The sequence below is a fragment of the Grampus griseus genome (assembly GCF_964374135.1).
Source record: "Grampus griseus genome assembly, chromosome: 2".
In the NCBI taxonomy this organism is placed as follows: domain Eukaryota; kingdom Metazoa; phylum Chordata; class Mammalia; order Artiodactyla; family Delphinidae; genus Grampus; species Grampus griseus.
This window is the reverse complement of record NC_139018.1, coordinates 10,042,307-10,066,767: the sequence shown is the minus strand read 5'-3', so window position 1 is coordinate 10,066,767 and position 24,461 is coordinate 10,042,307. Positions and strand designations below refer to the sequence as shown.

Below are 24,461 nucleotides of genomic sequence, written 5' to 3'. Positions count from 1 at the left end.
GAAGCCCGAAGCCCGAGCCTCAGCTCCCAGCCCCGCCCGCCCTGGTGGGTGAGCAGACAAGCCTCTCGGGCTGGTGAGTGCCGGTCAGCACCGATGCCCTGTGCAGGAATCTCTCCACTTTGCCCTCCGCACCCCTGTTGCTGCTCTCTCCTCCGCAGCTCCGAAGCTTCCTCCCTGCCACTCCTCGTCTCTGCCAGTAAAGGGGCTTCTAGTGTGTGGAAACCTTTCCTCCTTCACAGCTCCCTCCCAGAGGTGCAGGTCCCATCCCTATTCTTTTGTCTCTGTTTTTTCTTTTGTCCTACCCAGGTACATGGGGAGTTTCTTGCCTTTTGGGAAGTCTGAGGTCTTCTGCCAGCGTTCAGTAGGTGTTCTGTAGCAGTTGTTCCACATGTGGATGTATTTCTGATGTATTTGTGGAGAGGAAGGTGATCTCCATGCCTTACTCCTCTGCCATCTTGAAGGTCCTCCGCTCAGTAGGAAAATTTGAGCTGGAGAGGTGGATTTCATTGTGCATCGGTGGTTGAGTGAGACCATGAGGTGAGACAGGTATCTTAGACATCACGGATGGTGCTCAGAGCCTGGAGCCAAACTTAGCCAAAATCCAACATGTGAGGGAATTCGAGGACCACAAGAAGCCCTCTGAAGAGACAGCAAAGCAGCAGGAAGAGGAAAGGTGTGGTCTTTTGACGGCCAAAGGAAGATGTGGTCACAGCATGGGACAAGGCTAGGCAGGCAAGGAGAAGGATGAAGCGTGGCCCTTGGGGATGGTCCACCAGTGATCCATTGGTGTCCTTGTCCTGCGGTCCTTGGTGAAAGCAGGAACTGGTGGTGGGGTGGGCAGATGAAGGGTCAGTTAGGGGAGTCCACCACGTCAGCCTTGCTCCATAGCAATTTGACATCAGAGGCAGGAAACTGGAGAAAGGAGACCTTGAGAATCAATTAGGACAAAGTGAGGATTTTCATTCCAGTTTTTAAAAAATGAGAGACTTGAGCATGTTCAAATAATAAAAGTCACAAAGAAAAAGAAGTTGAAGATAACAGATAGAAGAAATTAATCAGAGATGGTGAGATGGGGATGGAAGGGATGCTGAGCACGAGAAGGGGAGCCCTTTGACCAGAAGCGTGGCACATATTCCACCCTAGAGAGAGGACAAGAGGATGAGAGCGTGGCTCTAAGCATGTGGTCAAAAGGTGAGGGAGCTTGTCTCAAATGACTCCTATTTTCCCTGTGCTGCAGAGAGATGTTATCTACTGAATCCATCTTGGGGAAGCAAAAGGATCGGAAGTCTAGGAGAGGGGAGACAAGAAGACATTGGGAAACCTCAAAGTTCTAGCAGGCATGAGTGGGGTCCCTAGGGGACTGGAGGACAGGTCACTGACCTGTGTAGGGGTGTGGTTTCCAGGTATCTCCACAGTCCAGACATAGACAAAAAGAGGGCAGACTGCTGGATGATATGGTAGTCAAAGATCCCCCCCAGGTACAGGGATGGAGGAAACATGCGTGGCCAGCACAAAGGAAAAATGATTCTATTGAAAATAATGACCCGGGAGTCGTTCAAATGATGGGATTTTTATGTTTCAGGCTGAGGAAATCAGGAGTGATGACAGGAGAGGCTGATGGGGAAAGATAGAGGTATCTGGAAACAAGATGGTACCTCGAGTTTGAATAGGCTAGCGTACCTTGAGTTTGAGCACACAGGGTGATTCGTATATTGCTGTATTTCCTCCTGCCATGCAGTTATCCATGGTGACTTTGGAGTCAGCAGGCTTCAGCAGGCTTGGCTTGACACTTAATGGTAACACAGCTTTGGCCAAATTACCTGACATTGGGGCTTCCCTGGTGGCGCAGTGGTTGAGAGTCTGCCTGCCGATGCAGGGGATGCGGGTTCGTGCCCCAGTCCGGGAAGATCCCACATGCCGCGGAGCGGCTGGGCCCATGAGCCACGGCCGCTGAGCCTGCGCGTCTGGAGCCTGTGCTCCGCAGTGGGAGAGGCCACAACAGTGAGAGGCCTGTGTACCGCAAAAAAAAAAATATCTGACATTGTTAACTACCTCAGCACTTAAACGACCAGAGAGCATCTTCTCTAAAAGACCATTAGTTACAACTACTATAATACCACTATTACCATATGTCAAAGGCTGGGTTCCACAGCCCCACCGCACTGCCCACCCTCCGGGCCACACCAGACACCTGCTCTGATATCTAAGTGTGTGAACTTCTACTGGCCCCATGGTGCATGAGGGCTGGGGTTGAGATGGCTGAGGAAGCACACGGAAGCAGTTGCCACCATGGGTATCAAGATTCACTCCTCTGCAAGGAGGACTTAATCGACCATTGTGCATTTCAACAGCCCCATTCATTGCCCAGACGCCCAGAGCATCCTCTTTCTGGGCAGAGTTGTCAATCCTAATAAGCAATGAAAGTGAAATCACAATTTGCAAAGAAAACTGTACCAGGACTCGCAAAACAGATATGCCATACCAAACAGGTACTCTCTAAGTCCAGAATTTATTAACAGCTGCTTGTTCAGACCCATGTGTCCCAAGATAAGCCCACAGCAAGCTGTTTTAAGAGTGACGCTGCACAGACTCACGGGCTATAAAGATAAGAGCCTTGGCTTCTCATCTAGTTTATAAAATCTGACCACACTTTCTAACTATCACCCTAAAGCCACTGTGAACTGAGTCCAGCCAATGAAACCTTTTATTTCTCCTAACTTCCCCGTTTGAAACATTACTGAGATGCTGTCAAAGTGATCGTCCCTACCACTCAGCAAGTTTAATTAAGCCCAGATCTGTGTAATCCATGGGGTGCCTTGGTGGTCCACGTGAGGTACTGCAACATTAAGAAAGTCTAGAATTCCCTGCAGAGGAGGGAGTTGCCCAGCTCAGGTGCAGAGAACAGGAGAGTCAGGACATCAGGGCTCTAAGCCCAGCTGAGTCTGGAATGCTAAGTGATCCTGGGAGCTGCTTTGCGCTTCCTGAACCTCCGTCATCTGCGTGTGAAGCTCTGTAAATCATGGCAGCCAGTAAAGTGGTTAACGTTGGATCCTCTTGGCTGCAATCCACCCACTTCCTTGGACCCAGTGATTTCTTTGCACGATTCAACACGGCTCTGCCTAAATGGAACGGAACATAGTCAGGAGACAATCGTAGGAATTAAGGAGAAGAGGGTAGTAGACCGACAGGGGATATAGATGTGAAGGTAGAGAAAAAGGGACATTTTGAGACACGGTTAGGTACCATGGATTGGACTGAGTAATCAATTATTCATGAAGAAATAAGGACAGTCTGTAGTAAAGGTGACATTCAGGTTGCCAGCTTGGGAGCTAAAGAAACTGGAGGGAGCCATTTGGAGAGATGGGTAACGTAGGGAGAGGACGATGATTTGTGAGCAAGAGGCTGAGCTCCCATACGGACCTGAGATGCCTGGCCGGCATCCACGATGAAAAGAACAGTGAGCATTTGCTTCTACAGATCTGGCATTCAGCAAGGAAATCTGAGCAGGGCCTGGAAATCTGCTAATTCAGAGGAGAGACGAGACTTCCTGGTGAGGACTCCCTCCTGGTGAGAGCGTGTAGAGAGGGGAGCCTGGGACCCCGTCATCAGGAATGACCACACTTAAGGGACAAGGAAAAGGAAGAGAGGGCACCCAAAGAGACAGAGAAGGACTAGGAAGAGGGGACACGTGGGGAGAGAGGAAAGGACAGTGTCCACAGGATAGGCTGGACCTACCAAGTGGGGTCTTTGGCGGCTCGCAGGAGCAATGGCAGTGGAGACATGGGGGGCGGAAGCAGATTGTAGAGTTTCGAAGAGAATCAGTGGTGCACAGGGGTACAGCAAGGGGAGATATTTCTTTCTAGCAATTTGTCATCAAAGACAAAGAGAAACAAAGGGGAGCTGGAGGGGAAAAGAGAGGAAGACATATATTTTTGAAAACTGAAAGTTGAGTGAAAAGTGAGCAGGTTTAAATGCTCCTGATAAGAAGCCTAGAGAAAAGAAATGGTTGACAAGTCATGGAAGGAAGATATCAATCAATAGCTAGTAACCAAGTTGTATCGCACATTGATGGGGCTTGAGCTGCAGGGGACCTGCAGGCACAACCAGTGGGAGGTTTCCTGTCTCATGGGTGGACAAGCACCTGGAGACCAGAGTCCAAGGGTCCTGGGAGATGCTGGGACGTAGAGGATCCTGGGAAGATCTTGGTCCACAGGGCCCCCTGGAGGGAGGGCTGACTTAGACTCTCTGACTAGCCAAGCTGAGTCTGTCTGTTCCCGGGGCTGAGCTAGAGCAGGAAAACCAGAGAACTAAGGTCTGTCCCAGGAACCTCCTAGAGGCTCAACACAACCAGTGTAGGGAGAGAGACCACTTGTCCTTCACAATTCTACCTAAAAAAATCTAGTGCGGGGCTTCCCTGGTGGCGCAGTGGTTGAGAGTCCGCCTGCCGATGCAGGGGACACGGGTTCGTGCCCCGGTCCGGGAAGATCCCACATGCCGCGGAGCAGCTGGGCCCGTGAGCCATGGCCGCTGAGCCTGCACGTCCGGAGCCTGTGCTCCGCAACAGGAGAGGCCACAATGGTGAGAGGCGGATTCCACTCTGCTCCTCTTACAGATACTGCTGGCTGCCAGCAGTCCTTGGCTTGTGTCAGGCGCTCGCAGCAGGTGCACAAGGTACCGGCGCTTCTGTTCAGACAGGCTGTCTGCTAGATGATCCGCTCATCTGGTCATGAATCCGCCTCCCACCAGGCTCTGGGTTCAGTCCTGACTCCACCACCTACCAGCTGCTTGACCTTGGGCAGCTCCCTCACCTTCCCAAGCCTCTGTTTTCTTCTCTGTCAAATGCAGATGTGAAAACAGCGCCTTCCTTCCTCACTGGGCTGTGGTGAGGATGAAAAAAATATTCTGTAGATCAGGAGAAGAATTTGAAAAAGAATAGATACATGTATATGTATAACTGAATCACTTCATTGTACACCTGAAACTAAAACATTGTTAATCAATTGTACTCCAATATAAAATAAAAAGTTTAATTAGTTAATTAATTTAAAAAAAGAGGTCATGACCCTGAAGCATTTGCACAGCGCCTGGCACACAGCAGACACTCCGAGAATCAGTAATATCACTCATTACTATTACTTTTGTCATTGTTGTTGTCCTTTCCTGCCCCTGTTTCCAGACCAAGGAGCCCCGAGGACGGAGATCCGTCGGTGGTAGCTGCTGATCACCGTGTTCATGGCTGTGGCTCACTGTCTGGCCCTGGTTAACCAAGAAGATTCTGATCTCACCAACCCCAGCCCCCAGGACAGCCTTGGGCTGCCCCCAATTCTCCCAGAGCAACGTAGGCTTTGCTTTCAGCCTCTACAGACATTTGGCTTTGGGTGCTCTGGACAGAACACTCCCTTCTCCCCAGTAACCATCTCTTTGGCCTTGGACGTGTTCTTCCTCGGGGCCCCAACACCCAGCAGGACCCACCTCTTGGAGGGCCTGGTTCAACCTCAACGTGGGGTGCGAGGCCCAGATCCAGGAGGGCTTCCAGGATCTGCTGCTCAGATACCCTGACCGTGGGCTGATGCACATTTAACGGCCCGGGCCCCTGGAGGCCACGCAGTAACAGGTGGAGGCCCAGAAAAGCATCCACAAGCGTGCAGAGGCAGATCCTGGGGAAGTTCGAGGCCTGCGTGGAAGAGCTCGGGATGACACTACAGCAGTCCTGGAGAATCACGTGCTCCTCAGAGGTGAGAGAACATATATCCAATGTGGAATCTCCATCTCGGAGTCAGGGCTGCAATACATCACAACCCTCCTTTCCACAGCATCTGAGAAGCCTCCCTTGCTGACTTAGACATAGGAGGCAATCAAGAATTTTCTGCCCACTGAATCCTTGACGTATCTGCTTGTACACCTCCAGTGATGGGGAGCTCATCATCTGTCCCATTTTATTGCTACTTGTTGAGTTTCTTTCAAAGAAATATTTTGCACCTTCAGTGTGCATGACAACTGCCTGGGGAGATTGTTTAAAATCCTGCACTTACCCCAGGAGACTGATTTAGGGCAGGGGGAAGTCAGGGACACTGCATTTAAGCTCTCCTTCCTTCCCCTCTCTGGTGACTCTTCTGCAGGAGGGCTGTGATCGCCACTTGAAGTAACCCTGGAAGCAAGCACTAAATTAAGGGGCATGAGTCCCCTTCCTCTGGCAGGTCCCAGGAGGCATGGGTTAGAACAGGAAGAATCCCAAAGCCTCAAGGTCTTTTATTTCCTCCAAAAGAGCCAAGAGGATTGTATGCTTCCCTCCTTAATCACGCTCTTAATTCAGCATTGAATTCCTTCTCCTCACATTTGTACAGTGCTCTGTGGGTCTCAAGTGGTTTTTGACAGCCACAGTCTCTTTCGATCTTCTCATCCGCTTGAAGTTGATAAGGCTAAAATTAATGGTCCTAGTATACAGATGAACAGACAGACTAGTTCTTTCTTTTTTTTTTTTTTTTTTTTTTTTGCGGTACGCGGGCCTCTCACTGTTGTGGCCTCTCCCGTTGCGGAGCACAGGCTCCAGACGTGCAGGCTCAGCGGCCATGGCTCACGGGCCCAGCCGCTCCGCGGCATGTGGGATCTTCCCGGACCGGGGCACAAACCTGCGTCCCCTGCATCGGCAGGCGGACTCTCAACCACTGCGCCACCAGGGAAGCCCGACAGATTATTTCTTAAAGAAGAAAAGTTATTTCCTGAGCCAGTAAGGCATTACTCATATACACATCTATGAACACTTGTCGTGTGTTATATGTAAGTGCTTACACATGCACATGCACACGCAATCGAAGTATGAAGGCTTTAGTATCATGCCAGGCATGGGACATTATTAGTTTTTATTGAATTATCTTCACATCCCAACAAGGTAGACTGTTGTGTCCATTAAGAGATAAGAAAACCGAGGCACAAAGATTAGGTAACTTGCCCCAGATCTGAAAGCCTGGCAGAGCCTCGCCTTCAGATCCACACCTACTTTCAGAGCAGCTTGTACCACAGTGATACATGTTTTCCTCTAAAATTAACCACCTTCCAGAGAGGCTGAGGGGCCCACGGAGAGCAGTAGTATTTACATATCATAATACTATTACGCTATTGTAAAATATTCATCCCCATTTTACAAACAAGGAGAGAGAAGCTCAGGGTGGTCAGGGGCTCAGTCCCCCCAGGGTCACACAGGTAATAAAGGACATCAGGAGTAGGTTATGGAGCCAGGCTTGATGTGCAGAGTGTAGATTCCCACATTCCCATGGGCTGCCAAAAGGGTGACCCCCTGCCTGTTCTCAATTCTCTCCAAAGGTGACATTGACATTTGTCTTCACCTCGGGGTGTGTTCAATCCCCACATATTTGCAATTTTCCAAAGCAAACCTCTGAAAAACTAACAAAGCTGGAGGCATCCCATTTCCTGATTTCAAACTGTATGACAAAGCTATAGTAATCAAACAGTATGGTACTGGCATAAATATTCACATAGATGAAAGGAACAGAATAAAGAGCCCAGAAGTCGACTCTTGCACATACAGTCAATTAATATTTGACTAGGGATCAAAAAACCAATCAATGGGGAAAAGATATTCTCTTCAAAAAATGGATTTGGGAAACTATATAATCACATGCAGCATCCCTGCTGGGTGTGCAGCCCCAGGTTAGGGATGGGGTCAAGTCGCCTCTATTCACTGTCCCTTAGGACTTGTGCCACGCTGCAGCCCTGGTGCCTGTCGCCCCACCTCCTGAATCTTTCCTAAGGTCACACAAATGGGCCCAAGGTTACAGGGTCTTTAAAGCACACAAGCCAACTCCAGCCCAGATCTCACCACCCTGAAGGCTAAACTCCAGAAAGGCCATCTGCACACCCTCTCGCTCTCCCTCCCTCCCCCTCCAGCCCAGGGCAGGCCTCCCCTCACTCTGTTCACCCTGCCCTTGCCCCGTCCCCTGTGGCTTTAGATCACTGCATCCCATGGACCATTGATCCTTCCCTACCCCTAAGTCCCCTCCGCTGTCCCCTGGGTACCTCTCCTGTGGTCCTGGGGTGACAGCTTTCCTCCCATGCCCCTCCCTCCTCCCCACTCTGTTCCTTCTCCTCGGTGCCCCACCCTTTCGGGTGCCCTCCCCTTCTCACCCCATGGCACTCAGCTTAGGGGACCTCCTCCCCTCAGCGCTCACCTGCCCATCCTGGGGGACGAATCCTCATGCTTCCCTCCAGCCCTGATTCTCTCCTGAACTCGCCTGAACAGATCCCTTGGCTGTCTCCAGGGAACCACACATCTGGGATCTGAATGTGAGGGTGTCCCCTGCCCTCCTCCCAACATGCTGGGGGTCCTTCCTCAGGGGATGCTTTGTCATCATCTAGGAGCTTCTTCCCCACGTCCACTCACAGAAACATGGGTTCTCCTCCCAGCCTTCCACTCATCCCTGCTCTCCCTCTCCATCCTGGGCTTTGGCCCCATTTCCTGCAACATCCCCTTTAATGTCCAGCCTGCATCACTGTCCTGGCCCTGAATTGCTTGTCTACACAGCAGCTGGACTCATTTTTCTACTATGCCAATCTGCTCGGAGAGACCCTCTGTTCAAATTCCTTTAAAGCTGCCCAGGGGTCTATGGAAACTTTCCAGCATCCTTACTGGGCTGCCAGGCCCCCAGTGGTCCAGCGGCTCCATCATGGCCCCATCACCTCTGCAGGCCCTCCGCTTCCTGCTCCAGGTCTGCCCAGCTTCCTTCGCGTTCTTGAAAATGTCTTTCTCCTGCCAAGGACATTCTCCTCTCTGTTTACCCTACCGCATTTTATTCTTCCTCTGATGGCAGCACAAAAAACACCTCCTCCAGGAATGGCTCGCCGACTTCCCAGGCTGAGTTTGATCCTCTGTCAGCCTCCAGAGCCTTGTTTCATCATCCGTGTTTCCCATCAGTTCCTAAGTCCCATGAGGGTCACTGCTGTGAAAATCTTTGAGGGCAGATTCATTCTGTGGTTTAGAGTGTTTCTCTGATCCGGGAGGTTGGGATAACATCCTGCCGGCAATAATTAGTAGCTGTGTGGCCTTGGGGGAAATGACTGAGCCTCTCTGTTCCTCAGTTTCCTCAGCGGTAAAATGGGACGAGTAACAGCCAGTATCTCATGTGATCATTTCAAGGACTAAACGGGTTATTCCAGGCAAAGGTCTGAGCAGGCTGCCTGGCAGAGAGATCTCAACCGTTCAGTTGTGAGTGACGTCATCATCTATGCCGGGAGCTGACCTTCCTGGAGATGACACAGCCCCTGATCACATCAGGGACATGAAGAACCAAGTGGGTTCCTTTTATTGCAGGTGTGTGTTTATTGACCTTTTGCTCCCATACCCCCGTTCTGGCTGCTGAGGGGGAATCCTCTGTCAGGCGAGTATGTGGAACTCGTCAGGTGGTGGAGTAGCTCGTCTGGGAACCTGGAAGTAGTTGGTCTCCCAGGTTGAGGTGCTGGGGGGCAGCAGGGGAGATCCTGGGGGGAGGCCCAGCTCAGCTGCAGGAGTGAAGGGTCCAGGGGCTGTGCCAGAAGAGGTGAGGGTCGGAGCCCCTGCAATGTCAGCACGAGGGCACATCCTGGGCCCTGGGGGATGGAAGTGTGAACCTGGACCTGGGACCAGAGCCCCCGGAAGTGGGCATCGGGCAGCAGGGGCCCCTCCCAGCCCTGGGCCTGAGGTCCAGTGGGCTTGGTCACAGGCACAAAGCCTGCTTCTGGGTTGGCTGGTGAGGCAGAGGCTGAGGGGCCCAGAGTCTGGGGCGGGCTGAGCGTGTGTGGGAGGTCGGGGGGCTTGGCCTCGGGGCCCAGGCTGCCCATGGCATGGGATCATGCAGGTAAGGGTGGAGACACACGGGAAAGAGTCCAGTCCAAGGAAGGTGGCTTATTGCTCTTGTAGGGCTCAGAGCCTCCTTCTAACCAGGACACAGACTCCCTGGGCATGTGAAACCCCCAGCAGAGTCACTGTCACCTTCACCAGGGTGAGCAGGTGGGACCAGGCAGGGGGCTCCTCGGGGCACAGGGACCAGGCCGCCCCCAGGGAGCTGGGCACCCAGCTCCTTAGCGAGGGGACCCGCCACTCAGGGGAGAGCTCTAGGTTTGACTGGGGTTGGTGACTTTGCCCAAAACGATGATGCTCTGGGTGTCTTTCCTGAGTATGGGAAACACAAAGGGCCTTTTGAAATGCATAGTGATCACTTCTCTAGTCTTGTAGATCAAGTTGCTTCCCATGGCAGCAGCTCCTTCCATGCCCTCCTTGCCCACGTCAAGCACAGCGCTGCGGACCACCAGGGGGACCCCAGAGCATTACCCACCAGAGACGAGGTGGGTGGGAGGTGAGCAGCTGCCTGAGTGCCTCCAAGGGGACGGACATTCATCCACCTTCTGCCGCTGGCCGTCACCGTGCTGTCAACCTGTTCAACTTGTTTGTCTCTCCCAACAAACTTGTCAGCTGGTTTGCATAGTCGTGACGCACAGATGTGCAAAGTGCAGTCAAAGGCTGTGAGTGCTGGGCCAGGGTCAGAGAGGAAATGAGCAGGGGTTCCCTGATCTGGACCCCTCTCTGTCTGAGTTCAAAACACCCCCCATTTTAGGGGAGGGGGCAACTGTCACAGGCACAGGCAACTGTCCACAGTCCCCCCACGTCAAGGTAGCAGATGGGCGGACACTGCTTTCTGCTCCTCTCCTGCCCTAGCGCTCAGTTACTTTGCATAGGAAATGGCTTCCCATCCCTGGACCCCGCAGGCCCCTTGGCACATACGCCTCCTTTACCAGGTCCTTTGGCAGGTGGGGTGCAGGGGAGGCTGCAGGGCTGCCCAGCCTCCCCCATTCACTCTGACTTCTCTGCTTCTAGGATCACAGTACCAGGGGCCCTGGTGTTCTTGTCCTGTGCTCTTAGTATATTTCCATCACGATGGAATATACTGTCCTGTAGCTGTTGTTAGTACCTATTACCTCTTACCTGCTCTGCTAGACATAGCACATGAGCCAAGGGCTATAACGCTCCTTTTAAAGATGAAGAAAGTGAGGGGTACGGGACTTGAATTACTTATTGCATAGGCAGTAAAAGTTGGAGCATGAGACGGGGGTTCACAGCTGATTCCACCCCAGGCCCTCCCGCTAGATGGGCTTCCATGTCACAATATGTTGCAGGGAAGGTGGGACCACCCCCAGGATGGTTGTAACCAAGCCCTTCTGAGGAGTCCAGGGAAGATGACTGAGTAAAGAGAAATACAGTTATTTTACTCATTCAAGTTTACACAAAACTCTGGCTGGCCTTCACCATTCAAGCTCCCATGTGGAGATGAATTGTCCAAAGTTTAAACACCCACCTGGGAAACCACCAGCGCCTCTGCATCTTTAATGTCTGACTGGCCAGCTGCCGGGGGGAAGACTTTCCCCATGCCCATCTGGGGAAGGATGTCTTGCAGATCATAATCGCTGGAGATGGAAAACTTTGGAAGGAGGGGGTGAACTCTTCTTCTAGGAAATGAGAAAAATAAACCTGAACGTCTGCTGGACTGAGAGCCTGCCTTTCTCCCATGTCTTGGCGTGGTCTTCCTTGGTTTCCTCTCCAACCACCCACTTCTTGCTGGAAATACAGGTTCTTTTCCACATTTTCTTTACCCCTCCTGCTTACTCTCCTTAAACTGTGAATTATGCATTCCCATAGGCAGGAGTCTAAAATGCCAGGCAGTGCACCAGCACCACACCTGGCCCTGCTTCGCCCCTGCAAGCCTGTAGGGTGCAGGAAACACCCTAACTCCAGCAGCTGCGAGACTGTGCTGGGGCGGCTGCTCCATGGGCACCAGGAAGGCTTCCTGCAGGAGGCGGCATGGAGTCTGAGTCCCGGAGGAGTGAACGGAGCTGACTGGGTGAAGAGGAGTCCAGGAGGCAGGAGGATGCACTTGCAGGAAAGAGGGAAGAGAGAAGGGCTGCCCCACAGCACAGAGGCAGCGTGAGTGCAGGCAGTGGGGAGGGGAGGGGCCGGGAAGGGGCTTGGGCGGGACGTGGAGGGCTGGGGGCTGCATTCAAGGGCCTTGGGGACCTGAATCAACCAATCCAACATCTCGATCTTGTCTTCCCAGTGAGCTCCTTGAGGGCAGGGATGCATCCGCTTCTGAGCAGAGGTGGCAGCAGGTTCTTGGAGCAACAGATGCCTCCTCTCTCTGTCTCTATTTCCCTTAAGACTCTTGTCACGGTGTCAGCTCTTACAGATGCCAAATAGGAGGAGGCTGTGGCTCCCATTAAACGTTGAGTCCCTTGGGAGCAGGGAGGTACCTATTCCTCCTCATAGGCCATCTTTCCTCCCTCCCTCCCTCCCTCCCCCCGCCCTTTATCCATTCATTCAACAGATTCTTAGTGAGCGCCCTCCATGGGCCAGGAACGTGTAGATGCTTGTCCCCCCAGTGCTTGTAAATCAAAGATGTCTGATGAATATTCTATCCACTTACAACTATTCACTGAGCCCCCGCCCTGTGGTAGCTCTTGGTACTGGAGGAAGGAAAGGGTTGGGAAGGGAGTACATGCAGGGGGAGGGTGGGTCCCGTGTCCTGGAGTCTCCTGGGATCTGCAGTGAGGAGGGGCTGAGAGTCAGGCAGCCCCAAGGCGCCCGGTCCCCTGGACAGGGGTTGGGGAAGGAACTGCAGCCTCAATGTCACGTCTAGGCAGGTCTCTCATTCTTTGCGGTTTATAATGTACTTTCCACACCTGTTACCCCTAGGATCTGCATAGCTGCCCACAACCTTCCCTACCTCCGCTGCAGCAGACACTGCGCCCAGAAGTGCCTCTCCCTCTGCTGTCCCCCTTGTTATTGGTCTCCTGTGTCTGCACTCAGTTTATCCAGAGCCTGACCCCTTCCGCCCTTCCCGGTTCCTCCTGGTGCATCCCCAGCGGCTCCCCTGGGTGAGTGCACTGGGCACCTGGCTGGCCTCCCTGCCTCCATGCTGGTCCTCGGCTGTCTGTTCTCCACTGGACGACCTGGGTGATCCGTTTAAAACATGACTCAGATCGTTCACTCTTTGGCCCAAAACCTTGTGATGAGTCTCTATTTCCCTTAGAGGGGGGCGCGTCGAGGGGTTTGCAAGGCTCCAAGTGACCTGAATCCCCCCTGGGGTCCTGACCTCTCCCAACTTTCCCTCTCACTCCCTCTGCTCTGCTGCTCTGGCCTCACTAACCCTCAACCACACCAGGCTCCCTCCTGTCTTACAGGTTTTGCACTGGCTGTTCCCTCAGCCAGGAATGCTTTTCCAAACCATATGCACATGGCTCAATCCCTCACCTCAAACATCACCTAAGGGCCACCCTGCTTACAATCACAAGCTACTTGCAGGCCCCATTTTTTCACGATTTTACTGTGCTTTACTCTCCCCACCTCCCCATTTCTCCCCTCTCAAATTAGCAAATAATTTACTACATTTATTTCCTGTCTGTCTCCTCCAACTGCAAAGTAAGTGCCCGTAGGGCAGGGAATTTACTGTTTTATTCGCTGACCTACACTCAGAGTCTAAATTAGTCCCTCAGACGTAGCTTGATCTTCATTCATTCATTCAATCAGTGCTGAATGGTTGAATGAATAAATGAGTGAATTAATGTTTAGCCCGTGCAAAGCTGATGCTCACGTCTGTCTCACCTGAGCCCCCAACTGATCCCAGTCCCATCCGCCCCCCTCCACCTGCAAGAGGTGGAGCCACGGAGAGAACAGCATGAGTGTCGGGGGTTGTGTGAGGATCCTCAGGACTCAGCGCATGTCAGTGTCAGAGGAACCCTCAGCCCCGCCCCCTCTGATGTCATCATCTTAGAGAAGGAACAGCTCAGGCCCAGAGCCACGCAGGCAGCCAAGGGCAAGGTCAGCCCTGGACGGGCCCTCCCACCTCTGCCCCCGCCCCTGGACATTACTGAGGCCCGGGGGCTGCGGGTCCGGAGTCCTGGAAGAGGGGGAAGGGCCGAGAAGGCAGGTGGGCCCACAGCTCCGGGTCCTGGGGACAGTCACCTGGGCTGCAGGGAGTCTCTCCACCTCCTCAGCGTCTCTGGGAGCAGCTTGGCCTCCAGGTCGTGCATTTTGCCCTCGTCAGGGAGGATGAAGGGCGCGCTGTCGTCGCTGGTGTACCTGAGCTCCAGCGCGGTGCAGGCAGCTCCTCGTCCCAGAAGTAAGGCGTTTCCAGGCCCCCAATGGTATCATGGGCACCTCCACTGTCCTGTTCTCGTTCACGTGGAACTCTGACTTATGAGTATGGCTGGGATCAAAGGGCTTCTTCCACTGGGCTAGAGGTGGAGGGACAGGTGAGGGGTCTGTGGTGCAAGGGCTGCAGGCGTCTCACTCCTCTGCCCTGGTCCCTGAGCAGGGGAGACCCTCCCCACACCAGCAGCCCCCCACGTGCCTCTAGGGATGGCCCTGCTAGGTTTGCACATATACCTGGGCAGGTGGGTAGGCCCTTGGGGACGGGGGTGAGCCCAGAGGTCTGGATTGGGAAGGGGGACATGAAACAAACCTGGTTAATTGTGCTACGTGAGAAACCAACAGGAACAGGACAGGGCAAGGGAGAGATGGGGTGAGGCTGGGACTGCAGAGAAATGGGAGCTCCTGGTCCTTAAAGGGAACAGTGTTAGTGACCAGTGGCTAGTCACTGGCTTTGCAGGGAGGACACATGTCCTCGCAGCCTTGTGAGCCAGGCTGAAGCAGGAGCCACATGGGTACCAGGAGGGCAGGGCGGGGTCAGCAGAGGAGAGAGCTGGGGTCTCCCCGCAGGAGGATGGAGCATTCAGTGATGGGGGCTTCTTGGGGAGATTAGGGCCCTGGGGCTTCATGGAGTGTGTATCCACCCCCGCTTCCTGCTTTGTTTCCACCCCTGCCTGTGTCCCCAGAGTTAGAGGCAGGAGCAGAGAGAACGCCGGGCTGGCTAGGGTGCCCCTGGTGGGGAGATTTCGGAGGATAAAATCCTAGGACAGTGCAGGGTTATAGGAGAGGAAAGCACAGGAGACTCGAAGAACAATTGTAGCAGGCCTGGCCTGGATTCCTTTTCCAAAGAAATGCAATTCTGTGCCTTCATTTATAGACGAAAACACAGACCCAGGAAGGGTAGCCCTGGGCTCTGCCAGGAGCCCCCAGTACAGGGCTAACTTGTTTCCCCACAGCTAGTGTCTCTTAGGCACCTGACCACGCCCAGATTCGATGATAGTTTTTCCTGTCCTTATCTATTCTGGGTCTCTATTGCACTACTGGCTCCATATATGAAATCTATCTGCCTTCACTCTGACCCTTATGAATTTCCAGGCTGAGGTTTGCAATATCGAGTTTCTATCAATGGGACTGGGCACCGGTCCAACTAGAATCTGGGAAAATACACTGCCCTGGATATTGTCTTCCTGCGACTTTCCCCAGATGGTGGCCTTGTCATTCCCACCCTCAAGATGATAGAAGCACACAACTGAAGAGCCTTGGGGTGTCCAGGCTGCTCAGAGGCTGTCACACCGTGAAGATGGCTGCCAGCCCCACCTTAAGCCCCGGAGACCAAGACCCTTAGAGGGAGCCCAGGTCAGACACAGCCCACAGTGCGCACAGCAGAGGCCTTCCTGAGCGTGTCCGAAAGCATCTCAACAGGCAGGAACCTGGAGTTCCCGGCCACCCCGGAGAGAGCTGAAAGAACAGCTTCTTCTTTTGGCAGCCAGGCAAGCTGAAGTCAGAAAAAAGTCTCTCTCTGCCTCACACAAAGTAGCGGCTCCTCTGCACTCATGTCCTGTAAAGTGAAGTAGAATTTGGATAAAGCTAAAGTGGATGAAGCCTATGGTCAGGGCGGGGCCTTGGTGCCTAGGCTCCCCTAAGCCACGGGGAGCCCCTTCTGTAATGGTTTGCTAACAACACAGGTGGCTGAGCCAGAAGAGACATAGTCCCGGAGCCTCAGAACTAATTTCGTTTATCTTCCCGAACCCCATTCTGGCCACTCACCTTTAGAGAAGACGTAATTCACCAGCATCATCTCTGTGAGCTTGTCAAGGTGCTTGAACAGCTCCACGATTTTCCCCTGCGTTTTATTCCTCACATAGTCATTGATGAGCTTCTTGGCAGTGTTGGAATCCCGGAAGTCGGTGGAGAAGGCCTCGGAGGCACACAGCGCCCGGGCATCTTCCCTGAACTTGTCCAGAAGCTTCAGCTGCTCCTGGACGAACATGGCGTTGCCCACACTCAGCAGCAACTGGCTGCTGGGTCGGCCGAGCGTCTGCAGGAGGTGCTGGAAGCCCTGGTGGATTTCTGTCTCGGGGTCTCTGTGAGGTTGAACTTGAGGCCTTCCAAGGTCTCCGTCAGGGTGGGTCCGCGGGCCCCCAGGGACAGGAAGGCCAAGGCCATGGAGACGCTCAGGGGGGAGAAGATGACGTTCTCATTGGAGGTCTTCAAAGCCAACTGCTTGTAGAGGCTGAAGGCGAAGTCGGTGTTACTGGAGACGAAAGTGTGGTCGTCCACAAGTGCCCCTTTGTGTTGGTCCTCTGGGGTCACATCCTCCGGGTCAAGCCCGCCGCCTGGGAGGCAGTGGACACTGGAGCAGAGCCCAGCCACCAGGAGCCCCAGAGCCAGGAGGGGGGACATTCCCTCTGCCCTCATCTCTGAAAAACAAAGCTCCTTTAAGTCTCGGTGTGTCAGATGATGGCCCAACCACCACCCAGTGTCCCCACGTGGTCTCTGTTCTCTCTGCCTCTGCTGCTTTGTGACCTCCCAGTTCTAGGCACCCTCCTGGGCTCCCAACATACATGAGGAGGCTTTGGGCTCCCTCTCACCCTTTGAAGCAAGTCTTGTAATTGTTACCAATTTCCCCAATGGAGAAACTGGGCACAGAGAGGGAAAGGGGCTTTTCCAAGGTCACCCAGCAAGGAAGTAGAGGAGCGAGGCTGAGAAGCCTGGGTTGCCTGGCTCCAGGGGGGAGCTGGTGATGGGTGTGAGGTGCTTTCCAGTGAGAACCCATCCCCCTCCTGCTGGGAGAGCAGCCACCGTCAGAGGGGACTAGGCAGCAGGGGCTCCGTTTCCACTATGTCCCCTGTCTGCCCCCCAGGACGGAGCCCTGGACTGAGTCAGAGGACACAGCACCTCTCCCGGCCTCTTGATGACAAGCGTGTAGCCTTAGGGGGGCACTCTCATTGTGGTACCTCGTTGCAGTGAGAGTTCAGTGAGAGAGGCCACCGCAAGCAGCGGGGCCAGCGCTGGAGCCTAGGTGGGCCTGATCAGTGTTGCTGTAAAGAACAAGGAGGGTAGAGTGTTCTCTTCAGCCCCTGGCAGGTGGACACATGGTGGTTGATTCCACCGTAAGCTTGGAAAAGCCTCCTAGTGGGGAGAAAGCCGGGTGGGCTCAGAGTCTCCGAGTCCTGGGCAAGGATTTCATTTTGGCCATTTGTGAGTGCTGTGTGTGACAAGCAAGTGACTGAACCTCAGGTCCCATCTCTGTCCATGTTGAATGGCTCAGGTGACATGAAGTATGAAGGTTCTGGGCTCATAAGAAGAGTTCCAACGGTGTCACCTCCACATGCCACCCTCTTTAGGACCTTACAAGCCAGAGCTGTGATCCGTGGGGACAGGAGACAGAGCTACTGCCTGGAAGCCTCCAGGAGAGACTGAGGTCTAAGCTGGTGACCTCAGCAAACAGGACTGTTTACCTCCAGCCTCTGCCCCGTCATCTCAGAGTTCAGAGGAGAAAGGGCTTCTGGGGTGGTGTGGGGGAGAGGAGAAGAAGGGAAGAGAGAGAGAAAAGGGGCAGAGGAGGGAGAAGAGAGTTGGGAGGGGTGGAGGGGCGGGAGCTGAGCTGAGTCTCATCCAGAGGCCGGTGGAGAGGCCTTCGGACAAGCCGGGGGACAGAGGTGATCAATTGTCCCAAATGTCAGTTTCCTTAGTGCTGATGCAACCATTTCTTTCAAAAAAGAGTCAAACATTATCCCCAAAATTATTTCTGGAGGAATAGTACCTGTGTATTTGGCCTGGTTGGAGGGCTCTGTTTCTGAGCAATCTGTCTTTCCAGTGCTGGACAGACTCACCTCCTGCCTGCTTGGCTGTGGGGCCCTTCAGGGACAATGTAGCCCAGGAAACTCCCCTGGAGACCTTGTAGCCTCTGCCCAGAGGGACCCAGGGCACTAATTCTGTCCACCCGGCCCTGTTGAGAGAAGCACCCTGTGCCGGACAAGGAGACGTGCCTCATGGCCCTGGTGGGAGTTCTGACCCTGGCGGTGGATGCACAGCTATATGGGGTGCACAGCTGGCTCAAATCAGAATCCCACAGAGGGACTTCCCTGGTGGTCCAGTGTTTAAGACTCTGTGCTCCCAACGCAGGGGGCTGGGGTTCGATCCCTCTTCAGAAAACCTGCATGCTGCAACTAAGAGCCCTCATGCTGCAACTAAAGATTCTGCAAGCCGCCACGAAGATCCCGAGTGCCCCAACTAAGACCAAGTGCAGCCAATAAATAAATAAATATTAAAGAAAAGAAAAGAATCCCCCAGAGTCAAAGGCAGAAATGACCCCAGAAGCCCTGGTGGCATGTCCCTCCCTTTGCAGAATCAAAACTGAGACCCAGAGAGAAGACTGGTCTTCAGAGGGCGCAGAAGCCTCCCAGCATCGTGACACAGGTCCTCCCGCCTCCCTCCTGCCTCATGTTCCACAGGCCCCATGCAGAGTACTAGAACCACCCTAAGAAAGGTTTCTCCAAATGTGGGAGCGTCACAGATTAACTGCCTGGGAAAGCGGGACGTGGGGAGTGGATCCAGAGCCGCCACCTGCGCGGGATGCTGGATTCTCATGGGTGCTGCTGTCTATTTATCCCGCAAAGATCTCCTCCCCTGCTTGCGAAATGTCTGTGGGGACAACACAGTGTTCTGTCCTCAGACTGGAAATGGGCAGATGACCATTCCTGGTAACAAGATTTATTAGATCTATTTGAACAACCTAGTTACAGAAACTGCTTTTTGTCCCTTAAAAAAAAATTAAAAACCTAAACTAAAAATAAACAAAAAAAAATTTTCCTTGAGAGTGTTTTCTCCTGTTTAATAAAACTCATTGAGGAATGTGTGAAAGGTCAGAATATGGAAAAAGGGACTTTGAAAAATCCTCATGACTATTGTTCTTTTTTAGAAAAAACATCAACTCTTCTTAGTTTTTCCCCCTTTCTGTGATTTACTCATTGAGGACCATGTAAAAACCCAGAAAATGGAAAGAAGAATATTTGAAAATATTCCCCAGAATTGTATCACTCTGGGACATCCCTAGCGAACATTATCTTCTGTTTCTTTTATGTCATTTTTCTTATGTTTGTTTGCGAGTGTGTGTATATGATAGGGATCTCCAAACACAAACTCAGATAACTTTAAAATGCAATACACCTTATATGTGTATAGCTCGACTGGCATGTTGAGACACTCCCCCATTCCCAGAGTCGGGGTGTTAGCCCGAGGGCTCCCTGAGAATGTCAAAAGCACGAGCGTCAAAGCACAAATATCTGGGGCGTCTTGTCTCTGGCGCCACCTGTCTTTGCAGTCCTGCTGTGTCTGGGCCTTTGTCCTGGGTTAACCCTTCACTATTGGTTCACCTTAAGAGCTGGTTGTCCTTCATCCTTGATTTTGAGGTCTCCTTACATTCTCTTTGAAGTAATCCCAGGCCTTTCTTTGGCTCATGGGGAAAAACCCGTCCCTTCATGCCTCGTACTCACAACCAACCATCCGTGACAAACCATGGCAAACCTCTGTGACCCCTAGGGATTCCACCAAATCCACTGGAGACCACTGTGTTAGTGGTGAGGGTATGGCTTTGGCATGAGATAAACCTGAATCCTGAAGGTCTACTCACCAGCTGTGTGACCTCAAGACATTTACTGGAAATCCCTCAACTGTCATCTCCTTATCTCTAAAAGCAGATAACAACATTTCCCAGTTATGTTTGTTTGCAAGTGTGTGTATATGATAGGAATCTCCAAACACAAACTCAGATAAGTTTAAAATGCAATACAGCTCAATCATAGGTATATAGCTCGATTTGCATGTTGATACACTCCCCGTTTCTTGAGAAAGGAAGCCATGTCTAAATAGACTAAGTGGGAGAGAGCTTCAAAGCAGCAGAGGAGTAAGACGTGGAGATCACCTTCCTCCCCACAAATACATCAGAAATACATCTACATGTGGAATATCTCCTACAGAACACCTACTGAACGCTGGCAGAAGACCTCAGACTTCCCAAAAGGCAAGAAACTCCCCCTCGTACCTGTGTAGGGCAAAAGAAAAAAGAGAGACAAAAGAATAGGGACTGGCCTGCACCAATGGGAGGGAGCTGTGAAGGAGGAAAGGTTTCCACACACTAAAAGCCCCTTCACAGGTGGAGACTGCGGGTGGTGGAGGGGGGGAAGCTTTGGAGCCTCGGAGGAGAGCACAGCCACAGGAGTGCGGAGGGCAAAGCGGAGAGATTCCCACACAGAGGACTGGTGCTGACCAGCACTCACCAGCCCGAGAGGCTTGTCTGCTCACCCACCGGGGTGGGAGGGGCTGGGAGCTGAGGCTCGGGCTTCGGAGGTCAGATTCCCGGGAAAGGACTGAGGTTGGCTGCGTGGACACAGCCTGAAGGGGGCTAGTGCACCACAGCTAGCCAGGAAGGGGTCCAGGAAAAAGTCTGGACCTGCCTAAGAGGCAAGAGACCATTGTTTTGGGGTGCGTGAGGAGACGGGATTCCTGCTCTATGTGCCCACAGATAGCAGAGCCCCACCTAAGCAAACTCCAGAGATAGGCGCAAGCCATGGCTATCAGCTCTGACCCCAGAGACAGGCATGAACTACTAACACTGCCACCACTGCCACCAAGAATCCTGTGTGCAAGCTCAGGTCACTATCCGCACGCCCCCTGGGAGCCAGCTACTGCCAGGTTCCTGAGACCCAGGGACAACATTCCTGGGAGAACACATGGCACACCTCAGGCTGCTGCAATGTCACGCTGGCCTCTGACACCACAGGCTCGTCCCGTATTCCAATTATGACTACCATATCGCTCCCTCTCCGTAGCCTGAGTGAGCAAGAGAGCCCTAATCAGCTGCTGCTTCAACCACCTCCTGTCTAGGCGGGGAACAGACACCTGAGGGTGGCCTACACACAGAGGCAGTGGCAAAACCAAACCTGAACGCCAGGAGCTGTGCGAACGAAGAAGAGGAAGGGAAATCTCTCCCAGCAGCCCCAGGAGCAGCGGATTAAATCCCCACAATCAACTTGATAAACCTTGCATCTGTGGGATACCTGAATAGACAACAAATGTTCCTAAAATTGAGGTGGTGGACTTTGGGAGCAACTGTAGACATGGGGTTTGCTTTCTGCATCTGATTTATTTTTGGTTTTATGTTTATCTTAGCTTAGTTTTTTTGTTTTGTTTCGTTTTTATCTTTTTAATTTTTATTTATTTATTTATTTTTGGCTGTGTTGGGTCCTCGTTGCTGCGCACAGGCTTTCTCTATTTGTGGCGAGGGGGGCTACTCTTCGTTGCGGTGCGCAGGCTTCTCATTGCGGTGGCTTCTCTTGTTGTGGAGCATGGGCTCTAGGCATGTGGGCTTCAGTAGTTGTGGCTCACGGGCTCAGTAGTTGTGGCTCATGGGCTCTAGAGCACAGTCTCAGTAGTTGTGGCACGTGGGCTTAGTTGCTCTGTGGCATGTGGGATCTTCCCAGAGCAGGGCTTGAACCCGTGTCTCCAGCATTGGCAGGTGGATTCTTAACCACTGTGCCACCAGGGAAGTCCTATCTTAGTTTAGTTTTTAGTGCTTGTTATCATTGGTGGACTTGTTTATTTGTTTGGTTGCTCTCTTCCTTTTTTTAAATTTTTTTTCCTTTTTTCCCTCTTTGTGAGTGTGTGTGTGTATGTTTCTTTGTGTGATTTTGTCTGATTAGGTTTACTTTTACCATTTCTCTGAGGGTTCTGTCTGGTTTTGTTTCTTTGTTGTTAGTTTTTTCTTGTTTATTTTTTGTTTGTTTTTTCTTTCTGTAAGTGTGTATGTGTATGTTTTTTTGTATAATTTTGTCTGTTTAGTTTTGCTTTTACCATTTGGTTTGGAATTCTATCTGCTCTTATTTTGTTTTTTCTTCCTTTTCTTCTGAGCCATGCAGCTGTGAGTGTTTGGGTGCCCCGCCCAGGTGTCAGGCCTGAGCCTCTGAGGTGGAAGAGCTGAGTTCAGGACATTGGACCACCAGAGACTTCCCGGCCCCGCATAATATCAATTGGTGAGAGCTCTCCCAGAGATCTCCGTCTCAACACTAAGGCCCAGCTCCACTCAACAGCCAGCAAGCTCCAGTGCTGGACACCCCATACCAAACAACTAGCAAGACAGGAACACAACCCCACCCATTAGCAGAGAGGCTGCTTAAAGTCATACTAAGTTCACAGAGACCCCAAAACACACCACCGGGTGTGGCCCTGCACACCAGAAGGACAAGATCCAACCCCACCCACCAGAACATAGGCATCAGTCCCCTCCAACAGGAAGCCTACACAAGCCACTGAACCAACCTCACCCACTGTGGGCAGACACCAAAAATAATGGGAACTACGAACGTGCAGACTGCAAAAAGGAGACCCCAAAAACAGTAAGTTAAACAAAAAGAGAAGACAGAGAAATATGCAGCAGATGAAGGAGCAAGGTGAAAAACCCCCAGACCAAACAAATGAAGAGGAAATAGGCAGTCTACCTGAAAAAGAATTCAGAATAATGATAGTAAAGATGATCCAAAATCTCGGAAATAGAATGAGGAAAATACAAGAAACGTTTAACAGGGACCTAGAAGAACTAAAGAGCAAACAAACAATGATGAACAACACAATAAATGAAATTAAAAATTCTCTAGAAGGAATCAATAGCAGAATAACTGAGGCAGAAGAACAGATAAGTGATCTGGAAGATAAAATAATAGAAATAACTACCACAGAGCAGAATAAAGAAAAAAGAATGAAAAGAATTGAAGACAGGCTCAGAGACCTCTAGGACAACATTAAATGCACCACCATTTGAATTTAGGAGTCCCAGAAGAAGAAGAGAAAAACAAAGGGTCTGAGAAAATATTTGAAGAGGTTATAGTTGAAAACTTCCCGAACATGGGAAAGGAAATAGTCAATCAAGTCCAGGAAATGCAGAGAGTCCCATGCAGGATAAACCCAAAGAGAAACATGCCGAGACACATACTAATAAAACTATCAAAAATTAAATACAAAGAAAACATATTAAAAGCAGCAAGGGAAAAGCAACAAATAACATATAAGGGAATCCCCATAAGGTTAACAGCTGATCTTTCAGCAGAAACTCTGCAAGCCAGAAGGGAGTGGCAGGACATATTTAAAGTGATGGAAGGGAAAAACCTACAACCAAGATTACTCTACCCAGCAAGATCTCATTCAGGTTTGACAGAGAAATTAAAAGCTTTACAGACAAGCAAAAGTTAAGAGAATTCAGCACCACCAAAACATCTTTACAACAAATGCTATTGGAACTTCTCTAAGTGGGAAACACAAGAGAAGGAAAAGACCTACAAAAACAAACCCAAAACAATTAAGAAAATGGTAATAGGAACATACATATTGATAATTACCTTAAATGTAAATGGATTAAATGCTCCAACCAAAAGACATAGACTGGCTGAATAGATACAAAAACAAGACCTGTATATATGCTGTCTACAAGAGACCTGCTTCAGACCTAGGGACATATACAGACTGAAAGTGAGGGGATGGAAAAAGATATTCCATGCAAATGGAAATCAAAAGAAAACTGTAGTAGCAATTCTCATATCAGACAAAATAGACTTTAAAATAAAGACTATTATAAGAGGCAAAGACAGACACTACATAATGATCAAGGGATCAATCCAAGAAGAAGATATAACAATTGTAAATATTTATGCACCCAACATAGGAGCACCTCAATACATAAGGCAAATGCTAACAGCCATAAAAGGGGAAATTGGCAGTAACACAATAATAGTAGGGGACTTTAAAGCCCCAATTTCACCAATGGACATATCATTGAAAATGAAAATAAATAAGGAAACACAAGCTTTAAATGACACATTAGACAAGTGATTTCATGAGCCAGGTTTTAACCTAGAAGCTAGACATCCAGCAGGGAATGAAACAGGTAAATCTCCTACTGTCAAGGTGAGTCATCTCTCTAGTTCTAGAACGTTACCCTTAATGGAAGTTTGGGGTCAGTAATCCAGTGGCCTGCAAATGTTTTCTGTAAAAGGCCAGAGAGTGACTATTTTACATTTTGAGAGACACATCTGGTCACCTCCTCCCTTCCCCTCCCTTGTCTCCTTCTCTTTTCCTTTTTTTAGCAAACTTTTATAAATGGAAGTTAAATATAATTTTTAAATATTTTCATAATATTATATATAATATATTAAAATATAATTCTTAGCCTGTGAGATGCACAGAAACAATCTGTGGGCATATTTGGCTAGGGACCTGGTTT

The 24,461-nt window shown here is 51.2% G+C and overlaps 1 pseudogene across 1 annotated transcript; it reads right to left on the bottom strand.

The window, feature by feature from the left end:
- Positions 1-724: 724 nt before the first annotated feature.
- On the bottom strand, positions 725-16,606 carry LOC309818522 (serpin A3-8-like; annotated as a pseudogene). The gene is made up of 5 exons: positions 15,956-16,606; positions 14,003-14,274; positions 11,343-11,490; positions 5,473-5,593; positions 725-822 (listed from the first exon to the last, which is right to left on the bottom strand). The product of its transcript is annotated as a serpin A3-8-like (transcript).
- Between the last annotated feature and the right edge of the window lie 7,855 nt (positions 16,607-24,461).